Below are 26,950 nucleotides of genomic sequence, written 5' to 3'. Positions count from 1 at the left end.
TAAGTAAGCAGTCAATGGACCATTCTGGGTGTTGGGTGCAGCTAAGCATGAAGGAAGGAGCCAGACACAGGTAAATTTCACCCCAAGCCTAAGAGGAAACTGCATACAGGCTTAACACTGAGGGAAAAGATGTGACTGGCTCTCTGCATGCCCAAAGAGCTGCCTTCCAACACTGAAAGGATGAAGGGTCATCCCAAGCCAGAGTACAAGGATCAGAGCCCTGTCCTTCATGGGCCTACATCTAAGATGCTGAGCGGCGAGAGTCTTCATGGGAGAACACCATGGCAATGGGACGTGTGCCTGTGGGACCCATGGGGCTAAACTCCAGACCTGCTGCTTTGTGACCTCAGCCCCAGGGAATGGCCCTTCATCCTGCCCCTGCAGCCCCTGATGAGATGTGTGTGGACAAGTGTCCTGAGCTCTCTTGCTTTGTGACCATCTGTGGGAAGGGTTGATGAGCAGCCAGTGGGGTGAGTTCATCCATGTCAACACTCCAGAGGGCTTTCCCCTGAGAGTAACTGGTCCAATCAGAAAGATCCAGGTAAGCTGATGCATACCTGTGGTTATACATCTGGGCTCTGGTCAACACCCAACTCCCCCTGCCAAGGTGATTGGATGCAAGGAAGGACCAGACAAGAGAGAGACCCTCTTCCCCCCGCAGGACAGAGCCCAGAGAAATGTTTACATTTCTCTCGCAGCCACAGAAAGATTCCTAAGTGCTCAAAATTGGGCATCTAATTTCAGGGAGACCCCTAACATCCCAGAACAAGTACCCCAACTTTAGGACTTTTAGATTAGCCACTTAATTAGACCTCCTGCTCAGACCAATGAAACTTTCTGGTATCATTAGACAAAGCCGTACCCAGCCCCAGCCAAGATGAGAAGGGTTTTGAGACATTGCCTTTGTTACAACCGCGGCTCCTGGCCCCTGAGAGATACAACCGCCCAGGAAGATGAAGGAGCTCGGCCATTTCTCTCTGTAGTCAAAACCAGGAGGTGCCTGGCAAAATGGAAATTTCACATCCAACGAGAGTCTCTTCGCCATGGAAAATCTCAGTATCGATTCATCACTTATTGCTTTTCTAGTTCCAGAGATGGATTGTGTAGATATGTAAAATAAGTGTAACAAATAAAGGAAATACATTTAATATGTACAAGAATTGGCCAATTTTGCAATATTTCACCTCAGTTTTATATGCTGTCAAATATACTTGAAATACATGTGCGCTAAGCATGACAAATATATAGAAACTAAACCTCTATTATTTTGCTGTAATGGGCCAGGGGAATAGCTCTGAAATAATATTCTTCTGTCTGCAATAAAGGCTTTTCTCTGAAGCTGTCTTAATGCTGTGAACAAAACCTAGAGCTCTCTCAAGGGCTTCTTACTTTGAATTAGTGCCCCTCTCTGTGGCCTTCTACTATGATGAGTTTGGCAGCCAGCTGGTGGGTGGATGGGGACCTCGCCCATGATGCAGCGGGGCTCGGGGAGCGTGACACCCTGGCTCAGGCTGATAAGCGTGGAGAGGACGGGTGAGCGTGAGAATGCACGCCTGGCACCACTGTGTCTATGTGGAAGGCACACCATGCCCAGTGCCCACCCCCTGCAGACACACCTTGTCTATCTGTATCTCTCTTTGGGCAGCAGTCCTCGGGAAAACTGGAGGCACACTTGGCTTGAGAAGTTGGCTGCAGGTGACTGTGTGGCATGGCAGAAGTAGGCTGGGGAGGAGTCTAAAGGCTCCAGGGAATCAGTCTCTGCAGTTAAACAGGTTCGGAGCTGCACTCTGCCATTCATTGGCTTTGGAAAGTCACTTAACCTCTCTGAGACTCACTTTCTTGGCTATAAAAAGGGAATAATATTTTCAATGTTATAGGATTGTTGTCATCCCACTGCATGTAGACGGTGTTCCCTGAAGTTGTACAGTGTGCTACCTGTGCAGCTGTACATGGCAGTTCTGCATGATATAAAGACCCTGGCACGTAGTAGGCATGAAATAGGTAATAACTTTCATTATCACTGTGATTCTTTGTCCTAAGCACAACTACTTCTAGAATGTTGGATTTGGAAGTGGCCCAGAGGCGGTTGTTTTACAGAGATTAAAGAAGAGGACCCTGGAATCAGACACATCTAGAGTTACATCTTTGTTCTGGCACTTCCTGGCTCACTTATCCTGGGAAAGTTTTTTTTTGTTGTTTTTTTTTTTTTTTTTTTAACCTCTGCCTGAGTTTCCTCTTCCATAAAATGGGGATAATAACGGAGCTGGTTGCTGTGCGGATGAAGTCTGATAATTCAAGTCTGAGCCTTTATTGGTCAGTGTCTGGCAAATGACAGATGTTCAAAATGTTAGTTTGCACAGGCAAGTGGATAGACAGAGGTAGAGTATGGCCACCATGAAGCTGAGAGCAGTTAGAAGCAACACGCCAGATGCACCCACAGAGATATGGGTCAGTTGCAAAGCCCAGTGCTGGGATGGAAATGCCATCTAAGTACGTTGAAAATGCACGCATACAAAACAACAATATGCATTTCACAAAAAGATAAACAAACAGAAGGATACACATAAAACATGCCAGAAGGGTTGCCTGTGGGAGGAAAGAGAGGGAATGGGGATTGAGGATAAAAGGGAATATGTCAATATATAAGAATGGGATGGCAAAGCCACAAGTCCTTCTTATGAAGTCTCTGGACGGCACTCTTCCAGAGCCTCAGAGTGAAGGATCGCCTCTAGCTGAGCCCCATCCAACGTCAAGGCTGGGAGGTAGCTCAGAAACTGTCCAGTTCAAGGGGAGGAAAGAGAAAGACAGAGTGGGCAGCCTGGCCTGTGGAGTACATGACTACAGAGAAGGGGGTCATGGTCAATGGGAGGGGTCTGGAAAGTTCTATTTTAAGTTTGCACTACCATGCACAAAGGGAGTCGCATCTACTGACTCACTTGTCTCGTGGGTTTGGAGGAAATCAGGAAAGCAGGCCATCCCACAACTGGGCCAGTGCAGCTGAAGGAGGGCAGGGTGGGAGACGAAAGGTCGGGGAGAAGAGGCCCCTAAGCTGGAAGTGGCCACAAGCCCTGCTCCCCAGGGAGTGCTCAGAAAACCTGGGAGAATATCAACCAGGCTTGCCACCCAACATCAGCTAAGAGGCTTGAACCCATGACATTAAAAACCAGGCGGCTTGTCTTACACTGGGTTGTAAGAAGGAGCTGGAAGCAGAACTAGCCAACTTGTCCCTGGGTGGGAGTACTGGCATTCTGAGGGCATGTCATCAACAGGACAGGGAAGCAGAACTGAAAATTCAGGTCTGGGTTGGGGGAGGTGCCAGACATAGAGACATTAATGGATTCTGGTTGAAAATGAATGAATGATTGAACGTACGTTATATGCAACACCTGTCACCTAACTTGGTAGAATTTTTCAACTTTTCAACCAGTCGCTTTGGGGATGTGTCACTCAGAACTGATGTGATTCACTTGGTCACCTGTTCCTCTTCCTTCTGCCCCTCTCTTCCTTCTCCCCTCACCCATGTCCCCAGTCTTGCTCCTCTTGCACTGCTCTCTCTCCCCTCCTCAGTACAGAGATGCCACCCTGGACCAGCACTGACCTCAGTCCCCACAGATGCTCCCCAAGTAGGAAAAAAGTCAAATTGCTCAAAGGCTTCACCTGCCTCAGCCATCCACCCAGCCTCATGCCTTCCTAGGGGACAAAGGGCCCTTGGAACCACCAACGAGACAGTCAGGGTTCCTGCACTCCAGGAGGGAAAGGCTAAGCCCTGGACACATCCATGCGTTCTTGCATTCCGAAGAGTCATGAACGCACACAGAAACACGCACATGCACAAACACACAAAGGCTTGCCTTAGCTCCATGAGCACACAAACATGGACCCATACATAGGTGGAAACCCAGACATGCAGGCATGCACGGCCCCACATGCAGCTATGCACTCACGTATGCATCCGCACAGAAGACACCAAAGGAACGAAATAGATACCTAGGTGGAGCCGGGCACCCACATAGGTGAACCGGGAAGCCGAAGAGTGAGGCCCACCTCCCACCACTCCCTCTCACACTCAGGTATACTAATTAGCACGCACACACTCAGAGAGTACCACACAGGTGCTTAGGCAGGTACACAGTCAGTAACCCTCTCCTCCCCTCAACCCCCCTCCTCCCCTCCCGGCATGTTGTGGGGGCTATAAGAGGCCAAGGCCGAGACACACTTGGGACCCTTGCAGAGGCTGCAATAGACCATTTGAACTCTATCGCCCCTCCTGGGGTTGGGTCTGCAGCAAATCCGAGTGACTGCAACAGGCATTCCAGCTAATTCCCCGTGCCGTGTTGATGGAAGAATTCCACTGGGGTGGTGCATCCATGTGAGAGGTCTCGATGAAGGAAACACCACCGCCCTTCCCTATCCATACATGCCAGTCCAGGTGCCCGTGGGGAGCAGGTCAGAGACGGAGAGGCCCGGGCTTCAGTGAAACCCTTGCAGGCTTCCAAGGGGGCTGGGCAGACCACTTCCTAAGCAGGAAAGCTGCATGCTTTCCTGTCTCTGTAAGGCTTTGGGCTGGGCATAAATAGCCCCATGTGCCAGCACAGGGTGGGGACCAATGTTGGAGCTTCCTGCTTCCCCGCTTCCCCGCTTGCCTCTTTGCAAGGGGACATTCTCTGCATATCAGTCAGAAGGATTCTGTTCACATATAAGCTCAGTCATGCCACTTCTCTGCACAGAACCTTCCAAGGGCTTCTGGATACCCTTTATCATATGGTTCCTCATTGCCACCCATCCTGCTCTTACCCCTTTGCTCTCTCTGCTCCAGCCACATCAGCTCCCTTGCTGTTACTCACACACACCAGGCCTGTTCCTGCCTCGGAACCTTGTTGATCCTTCCCCTGATGCTTTTTTTGTCAGTTAGTGGCACAATCGCCTTAAATGTCACCTCTGTGGAGCCTTCCTTGGACATCTGACCTATGATTACATCCTACCAAGCTCCTATTGCCTCTTCCTGCTTCACTTTTCTCCATAAGGCTTACCACTGTCTAGCAAGCTCTACACTTCACTTATTTTTCGGGTCTATTCTCTGTCTCCCCATGAGCTCATGAGAGCAGAGTCTGACCTGTTCTGCTTAATGCCTAGGGCAGTACTCAGGATGTAGTGCGTGCTCAACATATATTTACCGAAGGAAGGGACCATCCTGTGAGGCAGGCGTTTTCTTTTTTTTTTTTTTCACACCCATTTCACAGATGAGGAAGCTGAGGATACTAATGCTGCAGCAATCTGTTCAGACTCACAAGGCTGGCAAGTGGTAGAGCCTGAGTTTGGACCCAGATTGATTTGGCTCACAAGCCGGAGGCTGTACTTGTCCTGTGTGGCTGCCGTCTGGAATTGCACCACAAGTAACCATGTGCCACGTAAACTCCACACCCATGGTTGTCAAACTTTGGTGCACGTCAAGGTCAATGCTGATCCCTGGGCTCTCGTTAAGTCAAATGGTGCTTTGCACAACACACTTTGAGAAATACAGCTATATGCTATTTTCCCGAGATATCAAAGATCTAGGATGTCACTTGGCTAAACCCTCTCACGATGTTCCAGAAAGTATTATTTTCTGCACTTCCTTTTTGAAACCTACCTGCCTAGGTGGTGGTATTGGCAGGCCCCCCCACCCCCATTTTTAGGACCTGGCTATCTAAGGCCAGAGCCAAAGGAAAATAACCTTTACTGAATTCCTATTACATGTGAACACTATGTTAGGAACATTTGTCTGTGCTGATGAGGCAGACGCGTGCTGTAGCTATGTGCATGGGCTCTGGACTCAGTCTGTAGGCTTGGAGGTCTGGTTCTATCCCTTTTGCTAGCTGTTTAATCTTGGGCAACTTATTTACCTTTTCTGAGCTTCCCTTCTCCTATCTGTGGAGTGCTGACTTTGTTGCAGATGACTGTCTCCAATATTTACTACTCTCTTTTTCTTTTTGTAATAGAACTGGCCAGCTTGAGCTGGGCACGTGGTCACCAGCTAAAGACTACATTTCCCATACGCCTGTGTTGCTAGGTGTGGTCACGTGATTATGTTCTGACCAATAAGACTTAAGAGGAAGTTATGGGACCATCTTCCAGGTCATGCCCTTAAAAGAACAAGAACTGTCCTCCACTTCCGTTCTGGCCCCAGCCTGCTGGTGACAAAGCTGGGCCACATGTGGACAGCAGCAGAGCAATAAAGATGAAGGAGGCTTTGATCTTGACAGCGTGAAGCTTCTTTATCAGCCGGGGGTCGACCATCACCCAAGACAGGAACTTCCGTCTTGTTTAGAGCACTCTCCTTTTGGCTTTTGGTGCGGCAGGAGAGGCTGTGTCCTGACTACAATGCACTTTGGCTCCAGAGGGGGGCGCTGCTGTAACAGACTGAAAGCCGCGAAGATTTTGGCCTGTGGTCAGGGGGCGGGTGGCGAAGACGCCGGAGTCCCGGGTGGCAAGATGGCGGCGCCATATGGCAGGCATCAGATGTTGCCTGCAATCCCTCCAAAGCAGATCACCCCCCCAGTAGTGTTTGTGACTCTAGCGGGTCTTCAGACTCTCAGAATGTAGCGTGCCTTGGCTTAGTCCTTCATGTTCAGCAGAGTCCTGTGAGAGAGAGACGATCTCAGGCTAGCCACAAAGGAATTAGAAGAGGAAGTCTTGGTGGGAGAGGAGAAGACCGAAGCCCCAACCTTTTTCCGAGCGACTCAAGCCATCAGGGATGGACCATGGCAGCAGAGTCAGATCGGAAGTTTGTCTTCCCATCCAAGCCTCCTGCCCCAGGTGGCCCCCAGGAAGCCTCCTGTGGGTTGGGAGATCCTGGGAAGTTAAAGACAAGAGTTTTCAGACAGAAACACACCTGGAAGAGAGCTGGGTGGTGGTTACTGGTACTTGGAATTGACGAAGGAAACGGAAGGAGAGTCTACGTAATTCATTCTATTGCGAAATTTCTCTGGGATGAATTGGTCACCCTAGGCAAGAGCTGCTTCTGGCTCAGGGATTCCCAGGTACCCAGATAGCTCTGGCCAAGCCCAGATGCTCTTTTTACATGAGGGGAAATGGAAAACAAGAGAGGGGCAGTGCCCAGCCAAAGACCACACAGCTCCACCATGGATGAATCAGGGAGCATTCACTCCTATCACTGGTTTCACTACAGGACCACTTTGTGCATCACTTCAGGACCAAGTGTAAGGAAAATAAATGAAATTTGTGAAAGTAGTGCATCATGAATCGAGCTGGTGGCACCTGTCCCTTTCCAAACTCCCACTTACTCTGCCTCCTTCCGGGGGAATGGGAGACGTTCTTGAAAACAAGGAAAAGAGGGCGCCTGGGTGGCTCAGTTGGTTAAGCGACTGCCTTCGGCTCAGGTCATGATCCTGGAGTCCCTGGATCGAGTCCCGCATCGGGCTCCCTGCTCGGCAGGGAGTCTGCTTCTCCCTCTGACCCTCCCCCCTCTCATGTGCTCTCCGTCTCTCTCATTCTCTCTGTCTCAAATAAATAAATAAAATCTTAAAAAAAAAAAAAAAAAGAAAAAGAAAACAAGGAAAAGAGAACCCAGGTGTGAGTATCACACTGCCCGAGTTTGAATCCTGATCATGCCACTTACCACCTGTGGGACCTGGAGCAGGTAATTTGCTTCTGTGGATCCCCTGTCTCCTCATCTGTAACAGTAATGCCTGCCTTATGGAGTTACTATAAGGCTTAGATGAGGGAGTCATACCAAATGTTTACAGAGTCACCTGGCACATAGCAAGTGCTCAATCTGGTGGCAGTTAGGGTGCTGGAGTGATTAATGTGAATTGCTAACATCTTAGTGGCTTTGTGCAGTTGTTGATTTCTTACTCATATGACAGTCTGGTGGCACCCGGGTAGGGAGCCTTTCTCCATCTCCCAGCTACACTGCTCAAGGTCTCCAAGGAGGGGAAGAGAGAGATGGAGGATGTTCCTAAGGGCCAGGCCCGGAAGTGACAGACATCCCCTCTGCCCAATCCTGTTGGCTGGAAGCTGTCAGTGGCACAACCACGTTGGGGGGGATGCTGGGCAGTGTGATCCACCATGTACCCAGGGGAGGAAGCAGTATCTTGGCCACTTTTGGGCTGCAATACTGGCATGATCCCCTGTATCTTGTGTGATTGTCTACCTGTTTTCAACCTCTCCAAGCTCAGTTTCCTCATTGTAAATGGAGCCAATGATGCCATTTTTATTATTATGAAGTTCACAGAAGGAAAAGGAAGTTCAGAGCACTTGGTGTGTGGAGGCCGTTCAGGGGATGTTATTTTCCTTCCTTCCTTTGCTCTCCAGGTCTCCTCTTTGCCCCACCTCCATCTTCCCTCCCTGCCTCTGTCCTCGCTCCTTCCTTCCCCTGCAGTGAGCAGGTGACAGCCAGCAGGGCCCCTGATCTACCATCACTAAACCTGATCATTTTCTTTCTTTCTTTTTTTTTTAAGATTTTATTTATTTATTTGAGAGAGAGAGAATGAGAGAGAACACATGAGAGGGGATAGGGTCAGAGGGCAAAGCAGACTCCCTGCCGAGCAGGGAGCCCGATGCGGGACTCGATCCAGGGACTCCAGGATCATGACCTGAGCCAAAGGCAGTCGCTTAACCAACTGAGCCGCCCAGGCGCCCTGCCTGATCATTTTCAACGAAAGGGATCAAGTTACCAAAGAAAACCCTGAGAGCGAAGGTGGTGGCACGGAGTGGGTGACTAGAGCTATGTCCCCTGCTCCCCATCATAAATCTCTGGGAAAACCATTAGCAGGCCCTGCAGCCCAGAGACAAATTACGAGGCAGGGGATCAATGTTATTTTTTCCACAAGCTGAATTCATAACGGTTTATGGCAAAATCGATGCAAATCTTCATGAATAAAGTAAGGCAGGTGCATGTTAGAGAATAATGAAGGGGTTCGAAGGGGGACCCTCAGCCAATTGGCACTCGGAGTGGGGGCCAGGAGGGAGTCACCTGCCCAGCTGCCCTGGAGCTTGCTCCTGTGTGGTGCCACGGGGTCCCTCACAGGCTGGTCTCAGCCTGCTCACACACCCCTGGAGGAGGGGGCCCAAGGGTGGGCAGGGGGTTAAGAAGAGATGGTACTTTCGTGAGGACTTACTCTGAGCTTCATGCTTTGTGTTCTTACTTGATCCTCACAACCAGGCCAGAGATCGATGCCATCATAACCCTCATTTCACAGTTCTGGAAACCAAGGCTGAGAGAGGTGAAGCCACTTGGTGCCACCTGGTCAATAACTAGCAATGTCTGGATTTGAACCCAGGACCTCCCTATCCCAGAGGCCCAGCATTACCTTTTCCAAGAAGCACGGCCTGTCTGTCCTATGCTTTCCTGCCTCTGGCCTCTGCACAGGCTGTGGCCTCTGTCTGGAGTGCCCAGCTCCTCTTTCCTCTACCCAAGAAAGAGACATTCCTCAATGGCCCTCACCTCCTGGTTACAATGCTGCTGGGAATGCTGGCAGGGTCTGTGTGTCTTCAGCTGGCATCGTCATGTCCCCCTGGTGGGATTGTGTCTATGTCCAGTGTGGACCCTGGGTCTAGGGAGTGCTTGTCCTCCCAGCTCCTTACCTAGGCTGTGAGCTCCTTCAGGGTTGGACCGCATCCTCTTTTACCATCTCTCCTTCAATCCATGAACCTGCATGCTGGCACTGACATTCATCCTTCTATCCACCCAACTGTCCACTCAGCCATCCATCCATCCATCCCTCTGTCCATCCATCCATTCCTCTGTTTGTCCATCCATCCATCCATCCATCCATCCATCTGTCCATCCCTCTGTTTTTCCATCCACCCATCCATCGTCCATCCCTCTGCCCATCCATCCATCCATCCATCCATCCCTCTGTCCACCCATCCATCCATTCATCCCTCTTTTTGTCCATCCATCCATCCCTGTGCTTATCCATCTATCCATCCATCCATCTGTCCATCCTCCAGCCTTCCATCTGTCCTTCCATCTTTTTGTGTTTAATGGGTGTATGTTTTCAGTGTCGCAAGATGAAAAGAGTTCTGGAGATGGACGGTGGTGATAGTAACACACCAGTGTGAATGTACTTTGTGCCACAGAACTGCACTCTTAAAAATGGTTACAATGATAAATTTCACGTTATGTTGATTTTTCCACAATTAAAAATAAATCAATTAATTTAGAAAATTATCAGATTTCCCAGGGAGGCTGCAGTACACTACTCCCTCCCACCTGTTCCAATCCAAACTCTTGGTTGAGCTCTACCTGAAGTCCTGCCTCCCCTGTGCGTCACCGGCAGGTGACTCCAGCCCTCGCCAGCTCTCCTGCCTCCAGATTCGCCAGGTGCTCACACTTCTCACAGAATCGTTATAACAGCGTCAGTAATAGCCGCCAACACGCACTGAGGGTGTCCTTTAGGTCAGCGTTCTTTAACTGCTTTGTGCGGACCGACACATGTCCCTGCTGTGAGCTACATGCTGTCATTTGTCTCATTCTAAAGGTGAGGAAACTGAGGCCCACGGAAGTTTAGTAACTTGCCCGAGCTTCCTCAGCTAGTAGGCTAAAGGGGCAGGACTCAGACCCAGCACTGATGATGCCCTGCCCTTAAAGCTACCCGGTGCTCTTCCCACAAACCACATTTACCTATTTACCCCTCCCCCCCAGGCATTGAGCTCACGTAAATCTCATCTCCCCAAGACCTCATGAGCTCCTAAAGACGGGGGCTGGGTATTCATGCTCATATTACCCACTCCTGACCCAGTGTGGATGCAAAGTCGGGGCTCTGTAACTCAGAGCCAAGGCTTGAGTGAGGGCTGTCCCCTCCAGGGCAAAATTGAAGGGGGTGCCAAAAATCTCAGTGTAAGGTAAATTCTATCTTAGTGCAATCTTCTAAAATAACAAATTTAATGCAAAAAAATTCTATGATGAACAAATTATCAAAATTTTAAAGATAAGATCCAATCCTGCACAATCCTGCCTCACCTGCTTACCTTAATCCCAATCCTTTTCTAACTATCTGGGGTGCTTGTTAAGATGGAGCCATGACCGGACATGTTTTGGGGGATCTGTGACACCATTTGTTTTGATAGGTAGCCATCCCTCTCTGCTGCGACCCATTTGGCGGGAACCGTATGCCGCGAGGCAGCAGAGCAAGGACCCTGAAGTCAATCTTGGCTTGGCAGCCTATTTCCGGGCCTCCGTAGCTGTGTGACCTCAGGCAGATCACTTCACCTTTCTGTGCCTCAATTTCCTCCCCTGTAAATGGTGTGTCTAATGGAACTAACTTTGCAGTGCAGCCGCAGCCCTGAAAATTAAATGAGATAAAGCGTGTGAAGAGCTCAGCACAGCAACTGACCCTTAACTAACTACAAAGGGCAAAGCTCTGGTAAAAATGATTCAACCAATTCCTCCATCCAGGAACAAGAAAGTAAGTGTAACATGTGAATCTGTGTTAGCAGACATCAAAAGCCATCAGCTTCTTTTTCTTCTCTTGTTTCCCCACTGACATTTCTTGACCACAGCTTTTGTTTTTCTTCTCTTGTTTCCCCACTGACATTTCTTGACCACGCCCAGCATGGGGGAGTTGGCAGGTGCAGAAGTGAGAGCAGAGACCCGGAGACAGGCTAGAAGGAGGGGCAGAGAGGAAAGCGAGGCCCAGCTTCTCAGAGCGAGGTGGCTGACAGCTTCTGTTTCCCACTCTCTAGGCCTTGCATATTTCTTTGTTAACTTCAATAGGAGGCGTTCCTGGCTCTCCAAAATCATGCTCTGTCCACATTGCTACACATCTGGAGGAGAAGGTACCGGGGAGACTAAGCTGCTTTATCCCTCCATGCTGCCAGGAGTGCTCAGAGAGCCAGATGTCCAGTGGCCAATGGGCAGCACATCTGGAAGACAGGTGGAATTTTTTCAACCAGATGTGTCAAGCATTGTGGTGACTTGGGGACACAACGTGAGGCCCTAGTCATGGGGAACAGCAGAGAGATGGCCAATGCAATCTGCCAGGGTCTCTGCAAACCAAAGGTGGCTCTTGTCTCCATTTCCTAGCCAAGACTTTGAGTGAGACTCTGCTCTTCACTGCCCCTGAAGGCCAACCTCCTGAGGCTGAGGGCCCTGGCCGGGGTTTTCTGTCCATGAAACCACGGGCGAGGCATCTCCCTGAGGAGTCAAGGGACAGAACCCAGGCCTATGGTGGCAGAAGGGAACATGTAGACCTTGACGGCTGGTCTTAGGGTTGGTTAGGGAAGCATCTCATTCACGTGCCAATCCTCAAAAGAGTCTTGGGAAGAAGAGAAGTGGCAGTGACTTTCTCATATACAGATGGGGAAACTGAGGCTTAAGGAGGTTGAGGGATTGTGTTAAGCCACCCGATAATATTGGACAGTGCTGAGATGGGCCACGTGGTTCTTTGAGGGTATGTTACTTCCAGTATGACAGGCTGAAAACCTGGCCGTGATGGCCCACTTCTGCCTTCCAGAGACCTTGACCTGCCTCTCTCTTCGGGATCAAAGGAGTGGGGGGAAGCAGAGGAAATGTCCATCATGCAGCCATATGGGTGGGAGAGAACAGGGATTAGGCTCACTTCTTCACAGCGGCCTGGAAATCATCCTCATTTGCAGTGAATCGTAGCCATCCCAGGGTGCCGGGGTTAGAAGGGACCCTGTTGCTTCCATTCAGAGCCCACCCGTGTTCCAGTTGGGAACACCAAGGGCAGGGGTGGGAAGCAGCCTGCCAATGAGAGGGGTTTTTCCCTAGAAGAGCCAAGATTATGACCCAAATCCCCTGACCCCTGTGATCAATCCCCTGGGCTCCACTGGATGTAGCCCCCCGGGGGAGGCCAGGCCCCCCACCAGCCCACTCCCTGACTATAGGCAAGTTCTGCCTCCTCTGAGCTCTGGCTTCCTCACGTGGATGAATGAGGGAACAAGTTCCTGCCCCATATGACTCAAAGAGCAGTTAAGAATTCAGATAATTGATAATTGATATAATCTATACCCTTATAGAGAGATAACGCTTTCTGGGTTCCCACCATGTGCACCAGGCCCTGGGCTGGACACCTGACCTGCGAGGTCCCAGTGACTGCAAGCACAACCACCTCTTCTTCCTGGAATAGCTCCTGACTCCCCCTCTCTTTGTCCCTTCCCCTAATCTCTTCATCCAGCCGACACCCAGTCAATACTGCTGTCTCTACTGAAGGTCACCTCCTCCTGGAAGCTCACTCTGATGACCAGTGGCCCATCTTTCTGTCCCCAGGGCAGCCTGTGCGTCCTGGCATAGCATTGGCCACAGAACGCGTTGCCCATTTTACCGTCTGCATCCGCACTAAACCATCGGATCTGAGTGCGTAGACAAGATCTGTGTCTTTCTTGTTCACGGTGGCACCTCAGTGCCCCTCAAGGTATCTGATGCATAGTATGTATGTGATGTATATCTGTTAGATTTTACTGGGGAATCTGAGACTGTAGATACCGAAAAACTGCAAACTATCAAGGGCTCTTTTTACTTCAAAGAGGGGGACCCAGGTGTTATGAGGTGTTGCAATCCCATAGCCTACCTACAGAGGGCAACACTGAGCCCAAGCGACTGTTCTCTTGGTTGTGGCTAATGTGGGTTGGAGATGTGATGGTGTTTGGGGACAAAGGGGTCTTTGGCCCTTGTATCACACCACATGGTGATGCCATAGAGCCTACCTCAATGATTCCTGAGACCCACATGGGTTAATTCCAGCAAAGGAATAATTTCCTGGGGTTTTAGCTCCTGGCTCAGGAGCCCTGCCCAGCTTGTGGTCAGGGGTTGATCAGTCGCAGCTAGACCCTATTTATTATTTTAGCTGCATTTTCTGCCTCTCTCCTTTTCTGTTGCCCAATTAGATTTAATTAGATATTGATAAGAGTTGCAGGTGGAGTGAGTCTCTGTGGTCCCAGGCTGGAAGATGGAGGGAAAGCTGCAGAAATAGGAGGCCAGAGGAAAGTGACAGCCAGTGTGTCGGGGAGCCAAGGTGCTGGCGTTCCCAGGGCTACTTCCAAAACTTGCACTTTCATCCACCTTCCCCTCCCCATTGTTTGCGCCACCGCCCCCTCCCCCGCCGCCCCACCCCCAGCCTCTCTGCTCTCCTGTGGGATCCATAGCCCTGTCCACGCCTGCACTGGCTGGTCCCTCTCTCCAGCCTAATTGTTTCCTTTGTCCAAGCCCCAGGTGTTTTAATGTGGGTCCTTCCAGGAAGAGGGTAGGACACTTTGGAATACTGTTCAGCAGACATTCTCTCCCCTTTCTTCCCACTGTGGTAGAGCATTTCCATCTACCAATGTGGAGCTTGACCCCGTGGCTTACTTTGACCAATGCCAAGTTGGCAGACATGACCTGAGCAGAGGCTCAATGTCTTGTGTTCTTGTGACAGAACAGAAGCAGAAGATGAGCAGAAGATGCCCAGGGTGGCCACTGCCCCCTCAGTTTAGGTTCCAGAATGACCACTCAGGAGTCAGATCTGAGCCCAACCAGCAGGCAGAATGGAGTAGCCCCCCGGGTCCAGCCTAGACCAGCCAAACCACAGCCCAGCTGAGCCCCAGGAGCATGAGGATAAATATGCTATGATTGTAAGTCACTGAGGGTCTGTGTTATTTGTTATGCAACATGATCCCTGTCAGAGCCTGGCTAGTACAGAGGGTGGGTGGGTGGAACATCTGTGAATGACACAGCAAAACAGATGATTCTAGACTAGAAGACAGGAGACTTGGGCTCTAGTCCAAAATTTCTGCTAATTCCCTCCGTGGCTTTGGAGGAGAAGGAAAGAAGCTCATACTGGTTGATCATCTTCTGTGGGCCAGGCACTGTGCTAAGAACTTTCCATATATCACTCTATTTTATCACACCGTTTCTATCTTATTTGGACCCTAATCTATGCCAGGCTTTATGTTACGTGTTTGTAATGCTAATTAGGATTATGCTAAAAATAGTACACATGCATAAATGATTAATAACTTTAAAAAAACAGCCGTTTGTTGATGGCATACCGTGGGACAAGCTTGCATCGGGTTATTTAAACGCACTGTTTCACCTTACCCTCAATACAGCCGCAGAGAATGACCTGGTGTAACACGTCAGTGGTGCTGAGCGAGGGAAGCCTTGGCTGGGGAGCCTGGCACTCATGGCCTGGCAGTGAACGAAACTCAGATTTGTTTTGCCCCAAAGCACCTATGTTACTTTTCCACGGCTGCTGTAGCGAATTACCACAAACTGGGCGGCCAAAAACCACAGACATTCATTTCCTCACAGTCCTGGAGGCCAGAAGTCCAAGATCAAGACCTGGGCGAGAGCACGCTCCTTCCAGAGGCTCCGGGGGAGATCCTGATCCTTGCCTCTTCCAGCTCCAGGGCTACCCGCGCTCCAGCCCCTGCTTCCGGCCTCACGCCAACTTCTCTTGGTCTCAGTCTCCCTCTGCTTTTCTTTGAAGGATACCTGTCATTGGATTTAGGGCCCACCTGGGTCCTCTGGGTTCTCGCCTCATCTTGAGACCCCTTAATGTAGTCTCATCTGTAAGACCCTTTTTCCAAGTAAGGTGACATCACAGGGTTTGGGGATTTGGTGTGGATATCTTTTGATCTATTACCTCTTCTTGAACATGGACCCATCCTGCCCTTCCACAGATACTAGTTACATTTTATCTTCACTGTGACTCTCCAAGGAGTGCATTTTACCGCCAGGGCACTAAGGCTCAGAGAGGTTGTGTAATTCTCCGGGAAGAATCAGCACCAGGGTTGGGATTTGCTCTCTGGCTTTAAAGCTCTTGCTCTCACCCTTAAACTTGCTCCCTGAACCCCACCCATCCGTCCTGGGCTCAGAGATGCCCCCACTCTGAGAAGTACCTGGAGAGGTCCCCTGGACCAGCTGCAGTTGGTGGCCAGTGGGCATCCTACCTGGGTGACATGAGTCATCAACAGGCTTTTCAGGGGGATACTGGGCAGAGAAAGCCCCAGGATCAGCCGCCTCTGGAGAGGGAGAGCAGGTGGCCTTGTCCTGGGGACTTTGCCACCAGAGTCCGGCCCAGGCTGAGCCTGGCCTTTCCATCACTGCAGCTCCGGTGAGCACCTCTTCCCCTCCCCCAGCCACCTGCTCCCTCACCAGCACTCAGCTAAGGAACTGTGTGCCAGCATGCTGCTGGGATGGGCGAGGAATGATGATGGGAAGGGGCTTGTCTGGCTCTGGTCAGTGTTTGAAGGGGTGCATGGAGCCAGTTGGGGGCACAGGCGTAAGACTCCCCCCCCCAACCTTTGTAGAGAAAGTCCCATCAAACACCACAGAGATGAATGGGAGCCACTGGGTATTACATCATTTAATAACCTGGATAAAATTCGTTTTCCCCTCTTTTTGTAATTGTTCTATTGAATCATAATTTACACACAAGAAACTGCGTATCTTTAAAGTGATACCCTGGATGTATTTTGATGTATGTATACATCTGTAAAGCCGTCACCACAATCAAGATAATGAATATATACATCACTCTCCAGAAGTTTCCTTGTGCCCCTTCGTAATTAATTTCCCCCTCCTCGCTCTCGCTGCCATTTCCAGGCAATCACTGGTCTGCTTTCTGCCACTATGGATCAGTTTGCGTTTTCCAGCGTATATTTTATGTAAATGGCATCGTACCGTACAGGCTATTTCTTGTGTGACTTCGCTTGCTCGGTGGGATTGTTTCACAATCCGACCGTGTTGCATCATGTATCAGCAGTTTGTTCCTTTTACTGATGGCTCGAGTCCATCTTGTGGCTCTTCTGCCATTCGTTGACCCACTCACCTGTTGATGGACTTTGGATCTTTTCTGGGTTTTGACAGTTAACGAACAAAGCTGCTGTGCACAGGTGTGTTTACACCGTTGTATGGGACGCGTGCTTTCTTTGCCCTTGGAATGGCTGGACCATATGGTGGGTGCATGTTTAATTTAAGAAACCACCAAAGCCTTCTGAAGTGTGTGTACCAATTCTCGTTCCCACCAGCTGTATGCGCGATTTCCTGTTGCCCCGCATCCTCGCAGCGCTCAGTACGGCCGGTCTCATTCTCAGCCGTGCTAACAAGTCCATTGGTCTCTCTGTGGCCTTAATTGGCACGCCTTGTGTCTAATAAGGTTGAGCCTCTTTCTGTGTGCTCATTTGCCATCCCTACATCTTCTTTGGTGAAATGTCTGCTCAAATCCTTTGCCCCTTTTTAATTGGGTTGTTTATTTTCTTCCCGTCAAGTTTTGAGAATTCTTTATATATTCCAGATATGTCTTTTAGCAGATGTACAGTTTGTGGATATTTTTTTTCCCCTCAGCCTTTGTCTTGCCTTTTCATCCCCGTAATGGTACCTCTCAAAGAGCACAAGTTTGCCATTTTGATGAAGTCCAATTTTTCAGTTTGTTCTTTAACAGATCATGTTATTGATGTTGTATCTAGGAAATCTTGGCCCGGCCTGGAGCTGGAATATCTTGAGTGACAGCAAGCCGGGGCACCTGCAGGGCCTGACACTCATGCCTCTTATTTCTTGGGGATCAAACTCTTTCACTGGCTGGCGCCCCGTGTCTTTAGGAACCATTGTTTCATATATTCTGTCTGGTTTGTGCTGTGGTTTGGGGCAGGAGGGTAAACCTAATCCCTGCCATCCCATCTTGACCTGAAGCCCCGAGAAACTTTGAAGGCAGGCATGATTTTGCTCACACTGTCACCCGGTTCTTGGTGGACGACAGGGCTCAGAGAGGCACGGTGACTCGCCCAGGGCCCTATAGCACATACGTGGCAATACCAGCATAGAAGTCCAGGGCTGCTCGACTCCAAAGCCTGGACTTGCTGCTGGAAGTTCCAAGGTCAGGTATGCATCTAGGGTCTGGGCTTGGCCAGGCAGGAGACTCTCATTTGGTGTGGCTGGCTTGGCACCATGACTCTAGAGCAAAAGTAACCTCTCTGAGCTTCATTTGCCTCATCTGTCTACCAAAAATGTTTGTTCTAACTTGACTTGCTCTGTAAGGGGTGCAGTAAAATGCAATCACAAAACCATAGGCTTTCCATGACCACGTAGCTTATAAAGCCCAAACTTCCACCCAAAGCCACTTCAGCCACAGCATCAGAAATCTAAAAAGCACACACCACCACTTACCCTTCCTGTGTCCATTGCAGACATCACTAATCAATGATGGAACTCTTTCCTGCTGAGCTGGACTTCACCTCCATGTCCAATCTTCTTTTAATCTAGTATCCCCCACCACCAGTTGATCGGATTGACACATGAAATGAAGCCCATTTGCACCCCAGCTCTTAAGTGCTCTGGTCAGATGCCCCCCCACCCCCGGCCTTGCATGCACACCTCGTTTGACCAAGCCTCCACCACCTGCAAAAGTAGTCCGTTCCATTATCACCCAGCTGCAATGTCTGAAACGCTCCTGCATGTGACAAACAAATCCACTGTCCACTCAGCATCATTCCTTAGGTTAAGCTGTGCCTGCTGGGGACTCAGAGACCGGACATCACACCTTCAAACTGAAGTCCCTCAAATATGACGTGAGCATGATGGCCACGTCCCCTCTTGGCCTGGGGAAGTATTTCCAGGTCCTGGCATGTGACCACAGCCCTTTACAGCCCCGCTTTCCCTTTGTTCTCAGACACTTGGGTTTGCCACCATCTCCCCTAAAACGTAAATCCGAATTGCAAAAATACCCAAGGTCTGGTGATGAGGGTTCAGAAGAGGAAAGCTCTTACAGCTTGGTGTCAACATTTTACTTTTATTAACAGAGCCGAAGACATGCCCAATGTGTTCTAGGCATGCTATGTGTTTTAGCCGATTTAATCCTCACCACAGCCGTGTGAGGTTGATACTGTTGGGTTCTCATCTTACAGAGAAGGAAACGGTCCAGAGAGGTTAAGTAAGCTAGGAAGTAGCGGAGCTGGGATTTGAACCCAGCTCTGAAGTCCGTGCCCCTAATCACTACATTACACTGCTCTGTAGGGCCTGATCTATCTTGTAAGTGCCTTCAATACGGCTGTTCACGCTTCTGCACACGGTTCTCAGGGAAGGCTTCCTGGAAGTGGCAGGAGAGAGTGAGACATGAAGGCTGGCCTCCCTGCTGCTCCAGGCCTGCTTCCCCTTGTCCCCCCTGAACAAGAAGCCTCAATGGGGCAAAGATAGGAAGAAGATGTCACCCTCTGGTCGATGGTTTCTCTCCTCAGGTTCCTCTTACACTGTGGGCTGCAAACAGGTGAGGGCAGATCAAAACCCAAAGGTGACTTTACCAGAGCCCAGCTGGCCTCTCTCCTGTACCTGGAGGGCTGTGGCCTTTGATTCATAACCCAGAGCTCCACTCTGAGATGAGTCACAAGATTCAAGGCACAAACGGACAGCCCAGTTTGAGATGAGGACTCAGGTTCTCCGCCAGCAAAGCTGCCCGCGCGCTCTCTGCCAGGGAGTCCTCAGGCTAGACAATGAGCCTGGCCATGCACTTCATCTCCCCGCTCGCTGACGCTGATTCTGCTCCAGGCACATGACCCCTGGGGTCTAGTGAGAGGCAAGCCTGGGACTCTGATAGAAACTGTTCTTTTCTATGGACTTGAATCCCGGAGGAGGTGAACCTGGAGCCTTCGTGAGAAGAATCTGCCTGTCTGTAGAAAACACAAGAGGGGCAAGCAGAGCCCAGAGGCCATGCTGAGCCTCGAATCCAGCCGCACTGCGCCGTTCAGCTGTCCGAGCCTGTCAACCTCTGGGTTTCTTCAGCTGGGTGGGCTGGTTTCTCTGCTGCAGGCATTCCAAAGAGCTCGGACAAGGACAGGCTGTGACCCCAGCTTCAGGCCCTCTCTGGTTGTTATGTGCCCCCCCTCCGGGGCCAGGGACGATGAGCAAGCGTAGGGACTCCAAAAAAAAAAAGCTGTTCTGAGGGTGAATGACCACAGTTTTTTGAAGGTACGGCTAATGTGGGGAAGATGGAGGGGAGCAGAGGAGGTGTCTGGGAACTCCACCCAGGGATGCCTCTCAGAGCACACCGTCCGGAGGCCTCCCTGCAAGAGGGGGCCTCCGATGCCCTGACCCTTCTTCAGAGTTTGGACTGTCTACAATTAACTGGTCTAGATTCTGGGGAAAAGAACCAGTCACCTAATTGCAGATGCCACCGCCATGAAATGGGAGCCCCAACATCATGTCAGACATGTTGGGGTCCAGCGACGCATCAGACGTAGTCCTTGTCCCCGAGCAATACACGGCCAGTTAGCAATTCGCTGCCACAGACGCAGTTAATGTCCTCGGTGTGAGGTGCTTCACAGAGACACACCCACGGTGCTCGGGGGGGCCCAGGGGGTGGAGCGGGGGGCCCACCCGCCCTGGAGTGCGGGGGCAGATCACGAAGGGGATCCCCAGAGAGGGCAATGCTTCAGGCAGCTCTTCAGGGAACTCAGGACCTGCATCATTGCTGTGCTCAAATCCTGGCTCAACCCTCGCTAGCTCTATGACATCAGGTGAATTGCTCCGTGTCTGTGCCTCAGTTTCGTCGTCTGTAAACAGGCCTCTACCTCATGGGTTTGCAGAGGACTGCAGGTGGTAACTTAGGTGTAGTGATGAGCCTCGAGTACACATGCAGTATAGGTTCTATCACCGTCGTTGCTGTTCTCACTTCGCTTGAGGGCAGGAGCACTGCAGGTGCAGGGGAATGGATGGGGGTAGGTGTGCGGGATTCCGTCCGTGGAAGACCAGAAGGGCCTCCAGGGGGCGGGGCCAGCACGCAGAGGTGGGAGGAGACGGGGGCAGATCCCCTGCAGCCCTCCCGGCTCCTCCGCGGCAGCAGGGGGGCTTCGGCCGGATTTGGGAGGAGGAGAGCTGAGCGTCTGGGTTGGGGTCGGGTAGTAAATAGAGGGTGTTACTGTAGACAAAATGCCACGGGGGCTTTGCAGCCCCAGAACCCAGAAGTCCCTTGTCGATCTGATCAATTCAGCGAAGTTACTGCTCAGTTCAGTAGGAAAAAAGCTCTGTCGGGCCGGGAGTTTGGCTGAAGCCAGCGCGTGCCCGGCCTAAAAACGGCGTGCTCCGTCCGCTGTGCTATTCTAGAAGCATCTGGGTGAGGCCACCTGAGCACAGAGGGGCCCGGGAGCCCCGCCTCCAGGAGGAATGACAGAAAAGAGCACCAGACGATGTTGCATTTATTTCTGCTTTTTGTTGCCTGGAAGGGTGGTGTTTACTTCTGTAAGCTCCGGGAACAGTGGGACTAGTAGTCCTTGTGAGGCCTGACCCCTCCCCTACGGCTAAGTCTGACTGAAGGGGAACGTCGTTACCTGACCAGCTGGGCCATACATCCAGCGCCCCGTTCCTGTCCCCAGCACCCCAACTTCTCCGGTGACAGGAGGTTACTGTTGGCCAATTTGGACAAGGGTCCACATCGGAGGGGGAAAAAGCCACCCCGCTCCACCCACCTAAGCCCCTACTCACCCACCCACTCACCGCCCCCCATTGGCCACTCCCTCGCTCACGGACGTCCCCACTGTCTCATTTGTGCACGACCCCAGGCTTCTGATGGCTCAGATTTTTCACTCGCACACTCTGGTTTATCATTTACAAGCACTCTCTCGCCACCTAGGCATTATATTCCCTCCCCGTTCTAGAGGCTACAAGTCCGAGATCAGAGCGTCGGGCCTGTCCTGTTCTCTCCGAGGCCCTGCGTGGAATCCCTCCCTGCCTCTTCCTATTCGCAGTGGCTGTCTGTCCTTGGCGATGGGCTCACAGACACCCCACCCTAGCTTCTGCTCTGTCGCCACATGGCGCTCTCCCTGTGTGCCCCATGTCCAACGTCCCTCTTCTTGTAAGGACACCAGTCATGCTGGATTAGGCCCACCCTAACAACCTCGTCTTAATTTGGTCACATTTGCAAAGACCCAACTTCCAATGAGGATCCTACTCACAGGGACTGGGGGTTAGGACATCAACATACTTTTTGGGGGACACATTTCAACCCAGAACACCTGGTAGGCACGGGGCTCAGTGACATGCCTGTCGAGGGGAGACTTCATGCTTCACCCCACCACACCCCCACAGGGAAAATGCTGTCCTAGGGCTACAGACCCTGCTCAGCTGAAAATTCCCAGGCCCCAGCCTTGCTGGGAATGCCCGTCCGACCTATCCGGCCTCACCAGTCTTGTTGCAGCTCCCAGGTGGGCCGCAGCCGTTTGCCAGGAACTGTAAAAAGAGCAGTGGGCAGAGAATATATCTCACAGTGAAATTAATGTAGCTTGAGAAAAAAAAGTACATTTACTCATTTCAACTTCTTGTTGCCAGACTCATAAGTGAATAAATCCAAAATAAATGTACCCGGGACAAAGGGAGAAGCCGCGAGAAATGCAATCCCATTGCCCTAAATGAAGACAAAGACTCCGAGACAATATTAAATTCCATCCCCAAAGGCTCATTTCATTTCAGACCCAGATTTGCACAAAATCGAGTTTTCCTGTGAGCCAGACCCTTCTCTTCACCTGCTCCTTCCCCCAGTGCGCTCGTCCCTTCCTCCCAGGCTCCTGGTTCCTGTCCCCAAAGTTCGAAGTTCGCACACTCTGTCTACTCACCAGCCAGCTGGGCCCCAAACTCCCAAGACGCAGTGACTTCCTCAGCCCTGGACAGACAGATTTGTGGGGCTCCAGGGACTGGAGCATCTGCTTGGCCTTCCAGGAATTCATATCCTTAGTTGTCGGAATCCTCCTGCAGCCCAGGCAGAGCGTGGGGGTGGGGGTGGGGGGCTGCACTCACCTGCGTGTCTGCACAGAGGCTTAGGACCTGTGGGGTCTGGGGTTCCTGCCTGCAGGTGGGAGGCCCATCAGTGCTGAGTGGCTTTCTAGCCAAATGGTTAAGCCAGGTCTGCTGGGGATGGAGGCAGGGCTGGGCACCATATTACTCTGTTTTATATTAACACAATAACTACAGATCGCATGCCCCCCATTGCACAGACCTGCTGTGCGGGCATCCTTGGAGAACAGGAGAATGGGGGTGGGGTATACAGAGGAAGGAGCTGACAAATGTCTGTCACCAGGGCGAACAGTTAGGTCTGTGTCAGAACTGTGCCAATGTCAAGAACCGTGTTACCTGGACCCAGCCCTTCCCAGGTAGGCAGTAGGGGTTGATCTTACGGTTGGGGTGGGGAGGCAGGCTTTTTTTTTTTTTTTTTTAAGTAATCTACGCCCAATATGGGGCTTGAATCCATGACCCCAAGATCAAGGGTTGCATGCTCTACCAACCGAACCCACCAAGTGCCCCCAGATTTACTTTTAACAATGGTAATAGCTGCCATGAGTGAGCACCTACTGTATGCCAACTCCTGTCCGTAGAATTCTCCTCCTGTTCATTCAGTAAATCTCATTTGAGTTCCTACTATTTGCTAAACTCTATTTTAGTGGTGCTGGAGATTGCTCCGGTGTCGTGAAGTTTACATTCTAGAAGGGAGTCATATTCTATCTCTTTTTATTATATTCTAGTGGAAGGAGTTATATATATTATATCATATTGTTATCAGATATATTTATATTTATTATGTTGTATTAAATCGAATTAGAATTAGAATTTATTATATGCTATAGCACTTCTGTTATGACATACCACATATGACATCATATGACCTCACATAGTATCCTGTAAAATATAGCATCACATGGCGTATGTACATGTCATTCTATTCCCATTCAATCTTCAGAACAACGCTACCAGGGAGGTATCATTATCTTTGCGTTGTAGCCGACAAAACAATGTTGGAGAGAGAAGTGATGTGCTAAGTGCCTACAGCTAGAGAGTGAGCAGATGGTGCTGAGAGAGTTGGAGGGAGGAGGGCGGCTCTTGGAGTGGGACTGGCCTGGACCTGATCCCGAGGGGAAGACCTCATACTCCACAAGCTTCCGTGGCTGTGAGGCTCACCTGGGCTGATGCCAGTTCTCAGCTCCTGGCTCAGTTCCAGCACAGGTAAGGGCCATCCTTCACTGTGGCAGTGACTGTGGTCCCCATGCAGCCCGGACCAGAGAGCGGCAATGTGGCAGGACCCGGGTGTCTGCTCCCCTGTTTTCCCCTGGCGTGAGGACTGAGCAAGAATCAAAAAGCACCCCCCCACCACCGCACTCAAACCCCGAGGTCAGGCAAGCGGCCTCTCCAGCTGAGAAGCAGCAGGTGTCAGGGTTGAGAACAGACTCGGGGCTCAGGCTGCTGGGTTCCAAACCTGGCCCTGCTCCCTCCTCACCGAGCCGACCGGGCCAAATCACACACCTTTGCCACACCCCACTTTCCTTATCCGTCAAATGAGGGTTTCCCTCGTGTGGTTGTAGGGCCCAGTGTGTGTGAGGGCTCAGGGCAGAGCGCACCGCGTGGGTGGTTAGCATGTGGATGCAGGCCCCGCACACCTGGCGGGGTGGCACCTGGCCGAGACAGGAGACAGATTCCCCACCCAGGGGAATTGCCAATGAGTCTTGGAAATGAATCTCCAGGGAGATGGGGGCCGTTGTCAAGGAAGTCAGGGGTCAGGAAAACATTAGTCTGGAAAACACAGTCCTCTGCCCAGCGTTCTGGGCACAGAGAGTCCAGAAAGCCCACCCTTGACCCTGACCCCTTCTTGTCTCCAAAGAGCCCACTGGCTCGTGTGTATGAAGCAGGTGCCTACACTACAGGGTAGAGTTTTCAGGACCACCACCCTAATCACCCATTCCCAGTTCCATGGGACCTTAAATCAGACTTACTTTTCGTTTTAATTTTTCAACAACTCAGTGGGTTTTAGTAGAGTAACAAAGTTGTGAAACTATCACCATCGTAAACTTTAGAACATTTCATCTCTCCAAAAAGAAACTCTGTACTGTTCAGCTCTCACCCTTGCCCTACCCCTCCTTCTCCCCACCCCCGGCAACCATTAATCTGCTTTCTGTCTCTGTCCACTTGCCTGCTCTAGACATTTCATACAAAGGCAATCATACAATACGTGGTCTTTTGTGACTGGCTTCTCCGGATTTATTTATAGACTCCTACCTGTATAGTTAGGAGGATCCCCCCCACCCCCCGATCATCTAACCCAAATCTTGCATATTTCAGATGGTAAAGTGAGGCCCACTCACTTCACTATGGCCAGGGGCAGGATTAGAATTGGTAAATCCTGATACCCAGTGTGACCCTCTCTTCCTCCCCTGCCTCTCCTCACCCCCTCAGGAAGCCTGGGTCAGGAGCTGCTTAAAGATATGATCCCTGAGAAATAACGAGACCCCTTTTGGGGGCCGTAGGTGAGAAGTTGCATCCATCCATCCGTCCATACATCCATGTATTCATTCACCAGCAAACATTTGTTGGATCTCAATATCCTGCCAGGCGCAGGTCCAGGCAATGGAGAGACAGAGAAAGAGACAGAGAAGCCCAGTGCTTGAGACTACAGACAACGAACCTGGAAATAATACGGAAGAAAAGCGTCAGGTGCGGCCATGCTGCGAACACCGTAGGAGGGAAGTGGGAGAGTGACTGGCCTGGGGGAGGGCTGCCACGTCCTTTGGGTGATCAGAGAAGCCTCTGGAAGGAGGGGATGTCTGGTGCAGTGGAGTCAGCTATGCAAAGGTCCAAGGGGAAGAGCATTCTAAGAGAAAGGAAGGGAGTTTGAGGACCTAGTTTGGAGAGGCGGGGGTGCAGAGAAGGCCAGCGTGGCTGGAGCATCTTTATGGGGATAGTGGCAGGAGGTGAGGTTCACTTTCGCCCTGACCTTCCCAGCACCATGTATCATCACAGTGCCGTTATTTGTTTATGGTTGTGTCTCCTTTGCTGGCCTGGACAGCTGGGTCCAAATTCTCGAGAACTCTTTATGCTTGGTGCCCAGCCTGGGACATGGTTCCCCCTAGGAGCTGGGTCAGCGTTATTTGAATTAATGTCTTAGCAGAAATTCCCATTGCAGGCCTTTCTGAGAGCAAGTTTGCATAAATGAAGGTGGGGTGGGAGGTAGACCCCAAAAGGGTATCAAGGGAGGGGAAGGGGACAGAACCTGGTCGCCAAAGATAGGCTCAACCTTTCAGTCCTTGCCTGCTTGCTGCATTTGGGTTTTCTGGCTTGCCCTTGTCTCCTCCGTCATTCTCCTTGAGAATTAAGTTGTTTGGAAAAGAGAAAACCAGTTGCATAACTGTGTCCGTTGGCAGGCGCGTTCTAATTTTAAAAAATGTGTCACTCTCCAAACTGCGCGTCTCTTAATCAGGCAATTACTTTGTGATGTAGTATAGTTAAGGAGAGGGGGAAAAAAACACACACACACACACACACACAAGCCACCAACCCTTGAAATCCCAAACATTTTCTTGCAGAGAATTAATTTGGTAAATGTTTGACTTAAACTCAAGAATGTCTTTTGTTTCCATTTCTAAGGCAAAAGGGACACAAAAGAAAGGTACTAATTTGGTATTAATCAATCTTCTTCATTAAAATTAGCTCCCCAAACCAAGGGTGTCATGGAAACAGCAAATGCTGGGAGAAGGGCTTGGGGGTCCGGAGGGAGGGGGGCATGAGGTTGTCTGTGGAGTGGCAGGGTTTTCGCCTGGGCATGGCCCCAGGGGGACACAGGACGGGACAGGATGGGCAGCCCCAATGGCGCTGAAATAGTAACCATCACGGACTGAGTGCTTCCCACATTCCAGCCCTCGTTCCAAGCCCTTTCAAACATCCTCCCATTCCCACACGGAGCAACCCTGGGAGGATCGCTATGCCCATTTCACAGTGGCAGGCACTGAGCTTTGGGAGGTAAGAGCATGTGCCCAGCCCTTACAGCTCGAAGTGCAGAACTGGGACCTGAACCAGGCTCCAGCCCCGTTCTGTCTTCCCATCCCTACGTGCCCTCTCCTCTGCCAAGTCCAGGGACAGGGCCCAGCACATCCCACAGGTCAGGAGGGGCTGCCAGGAGGGCCTAAGGGAGTATCAGGGCCTTGACCACTTCTGCCGAGGATGCCCTGAATGGAAAGGCAGGTTCCAGGTATTGATGAAGCT

Source organism: Mirounga leonina, unplaced genomic scaffold (genome assembly GCF_011800145.1).
Source record: "Mirounga leonina isolate KUSES-001 unplaced genomic scaffold, KU_Mleo_1.0 Mir_173, whole genome shotgun sequence".
Lineage (NCBI taxonomy): Eukaryota > Metazoa > Chordata > Mammalia > Carnivora > Phocidae > Mirounga > Mirounga leonina.
Note: the sequence above shows the minus strand (reverse complement) of the source record.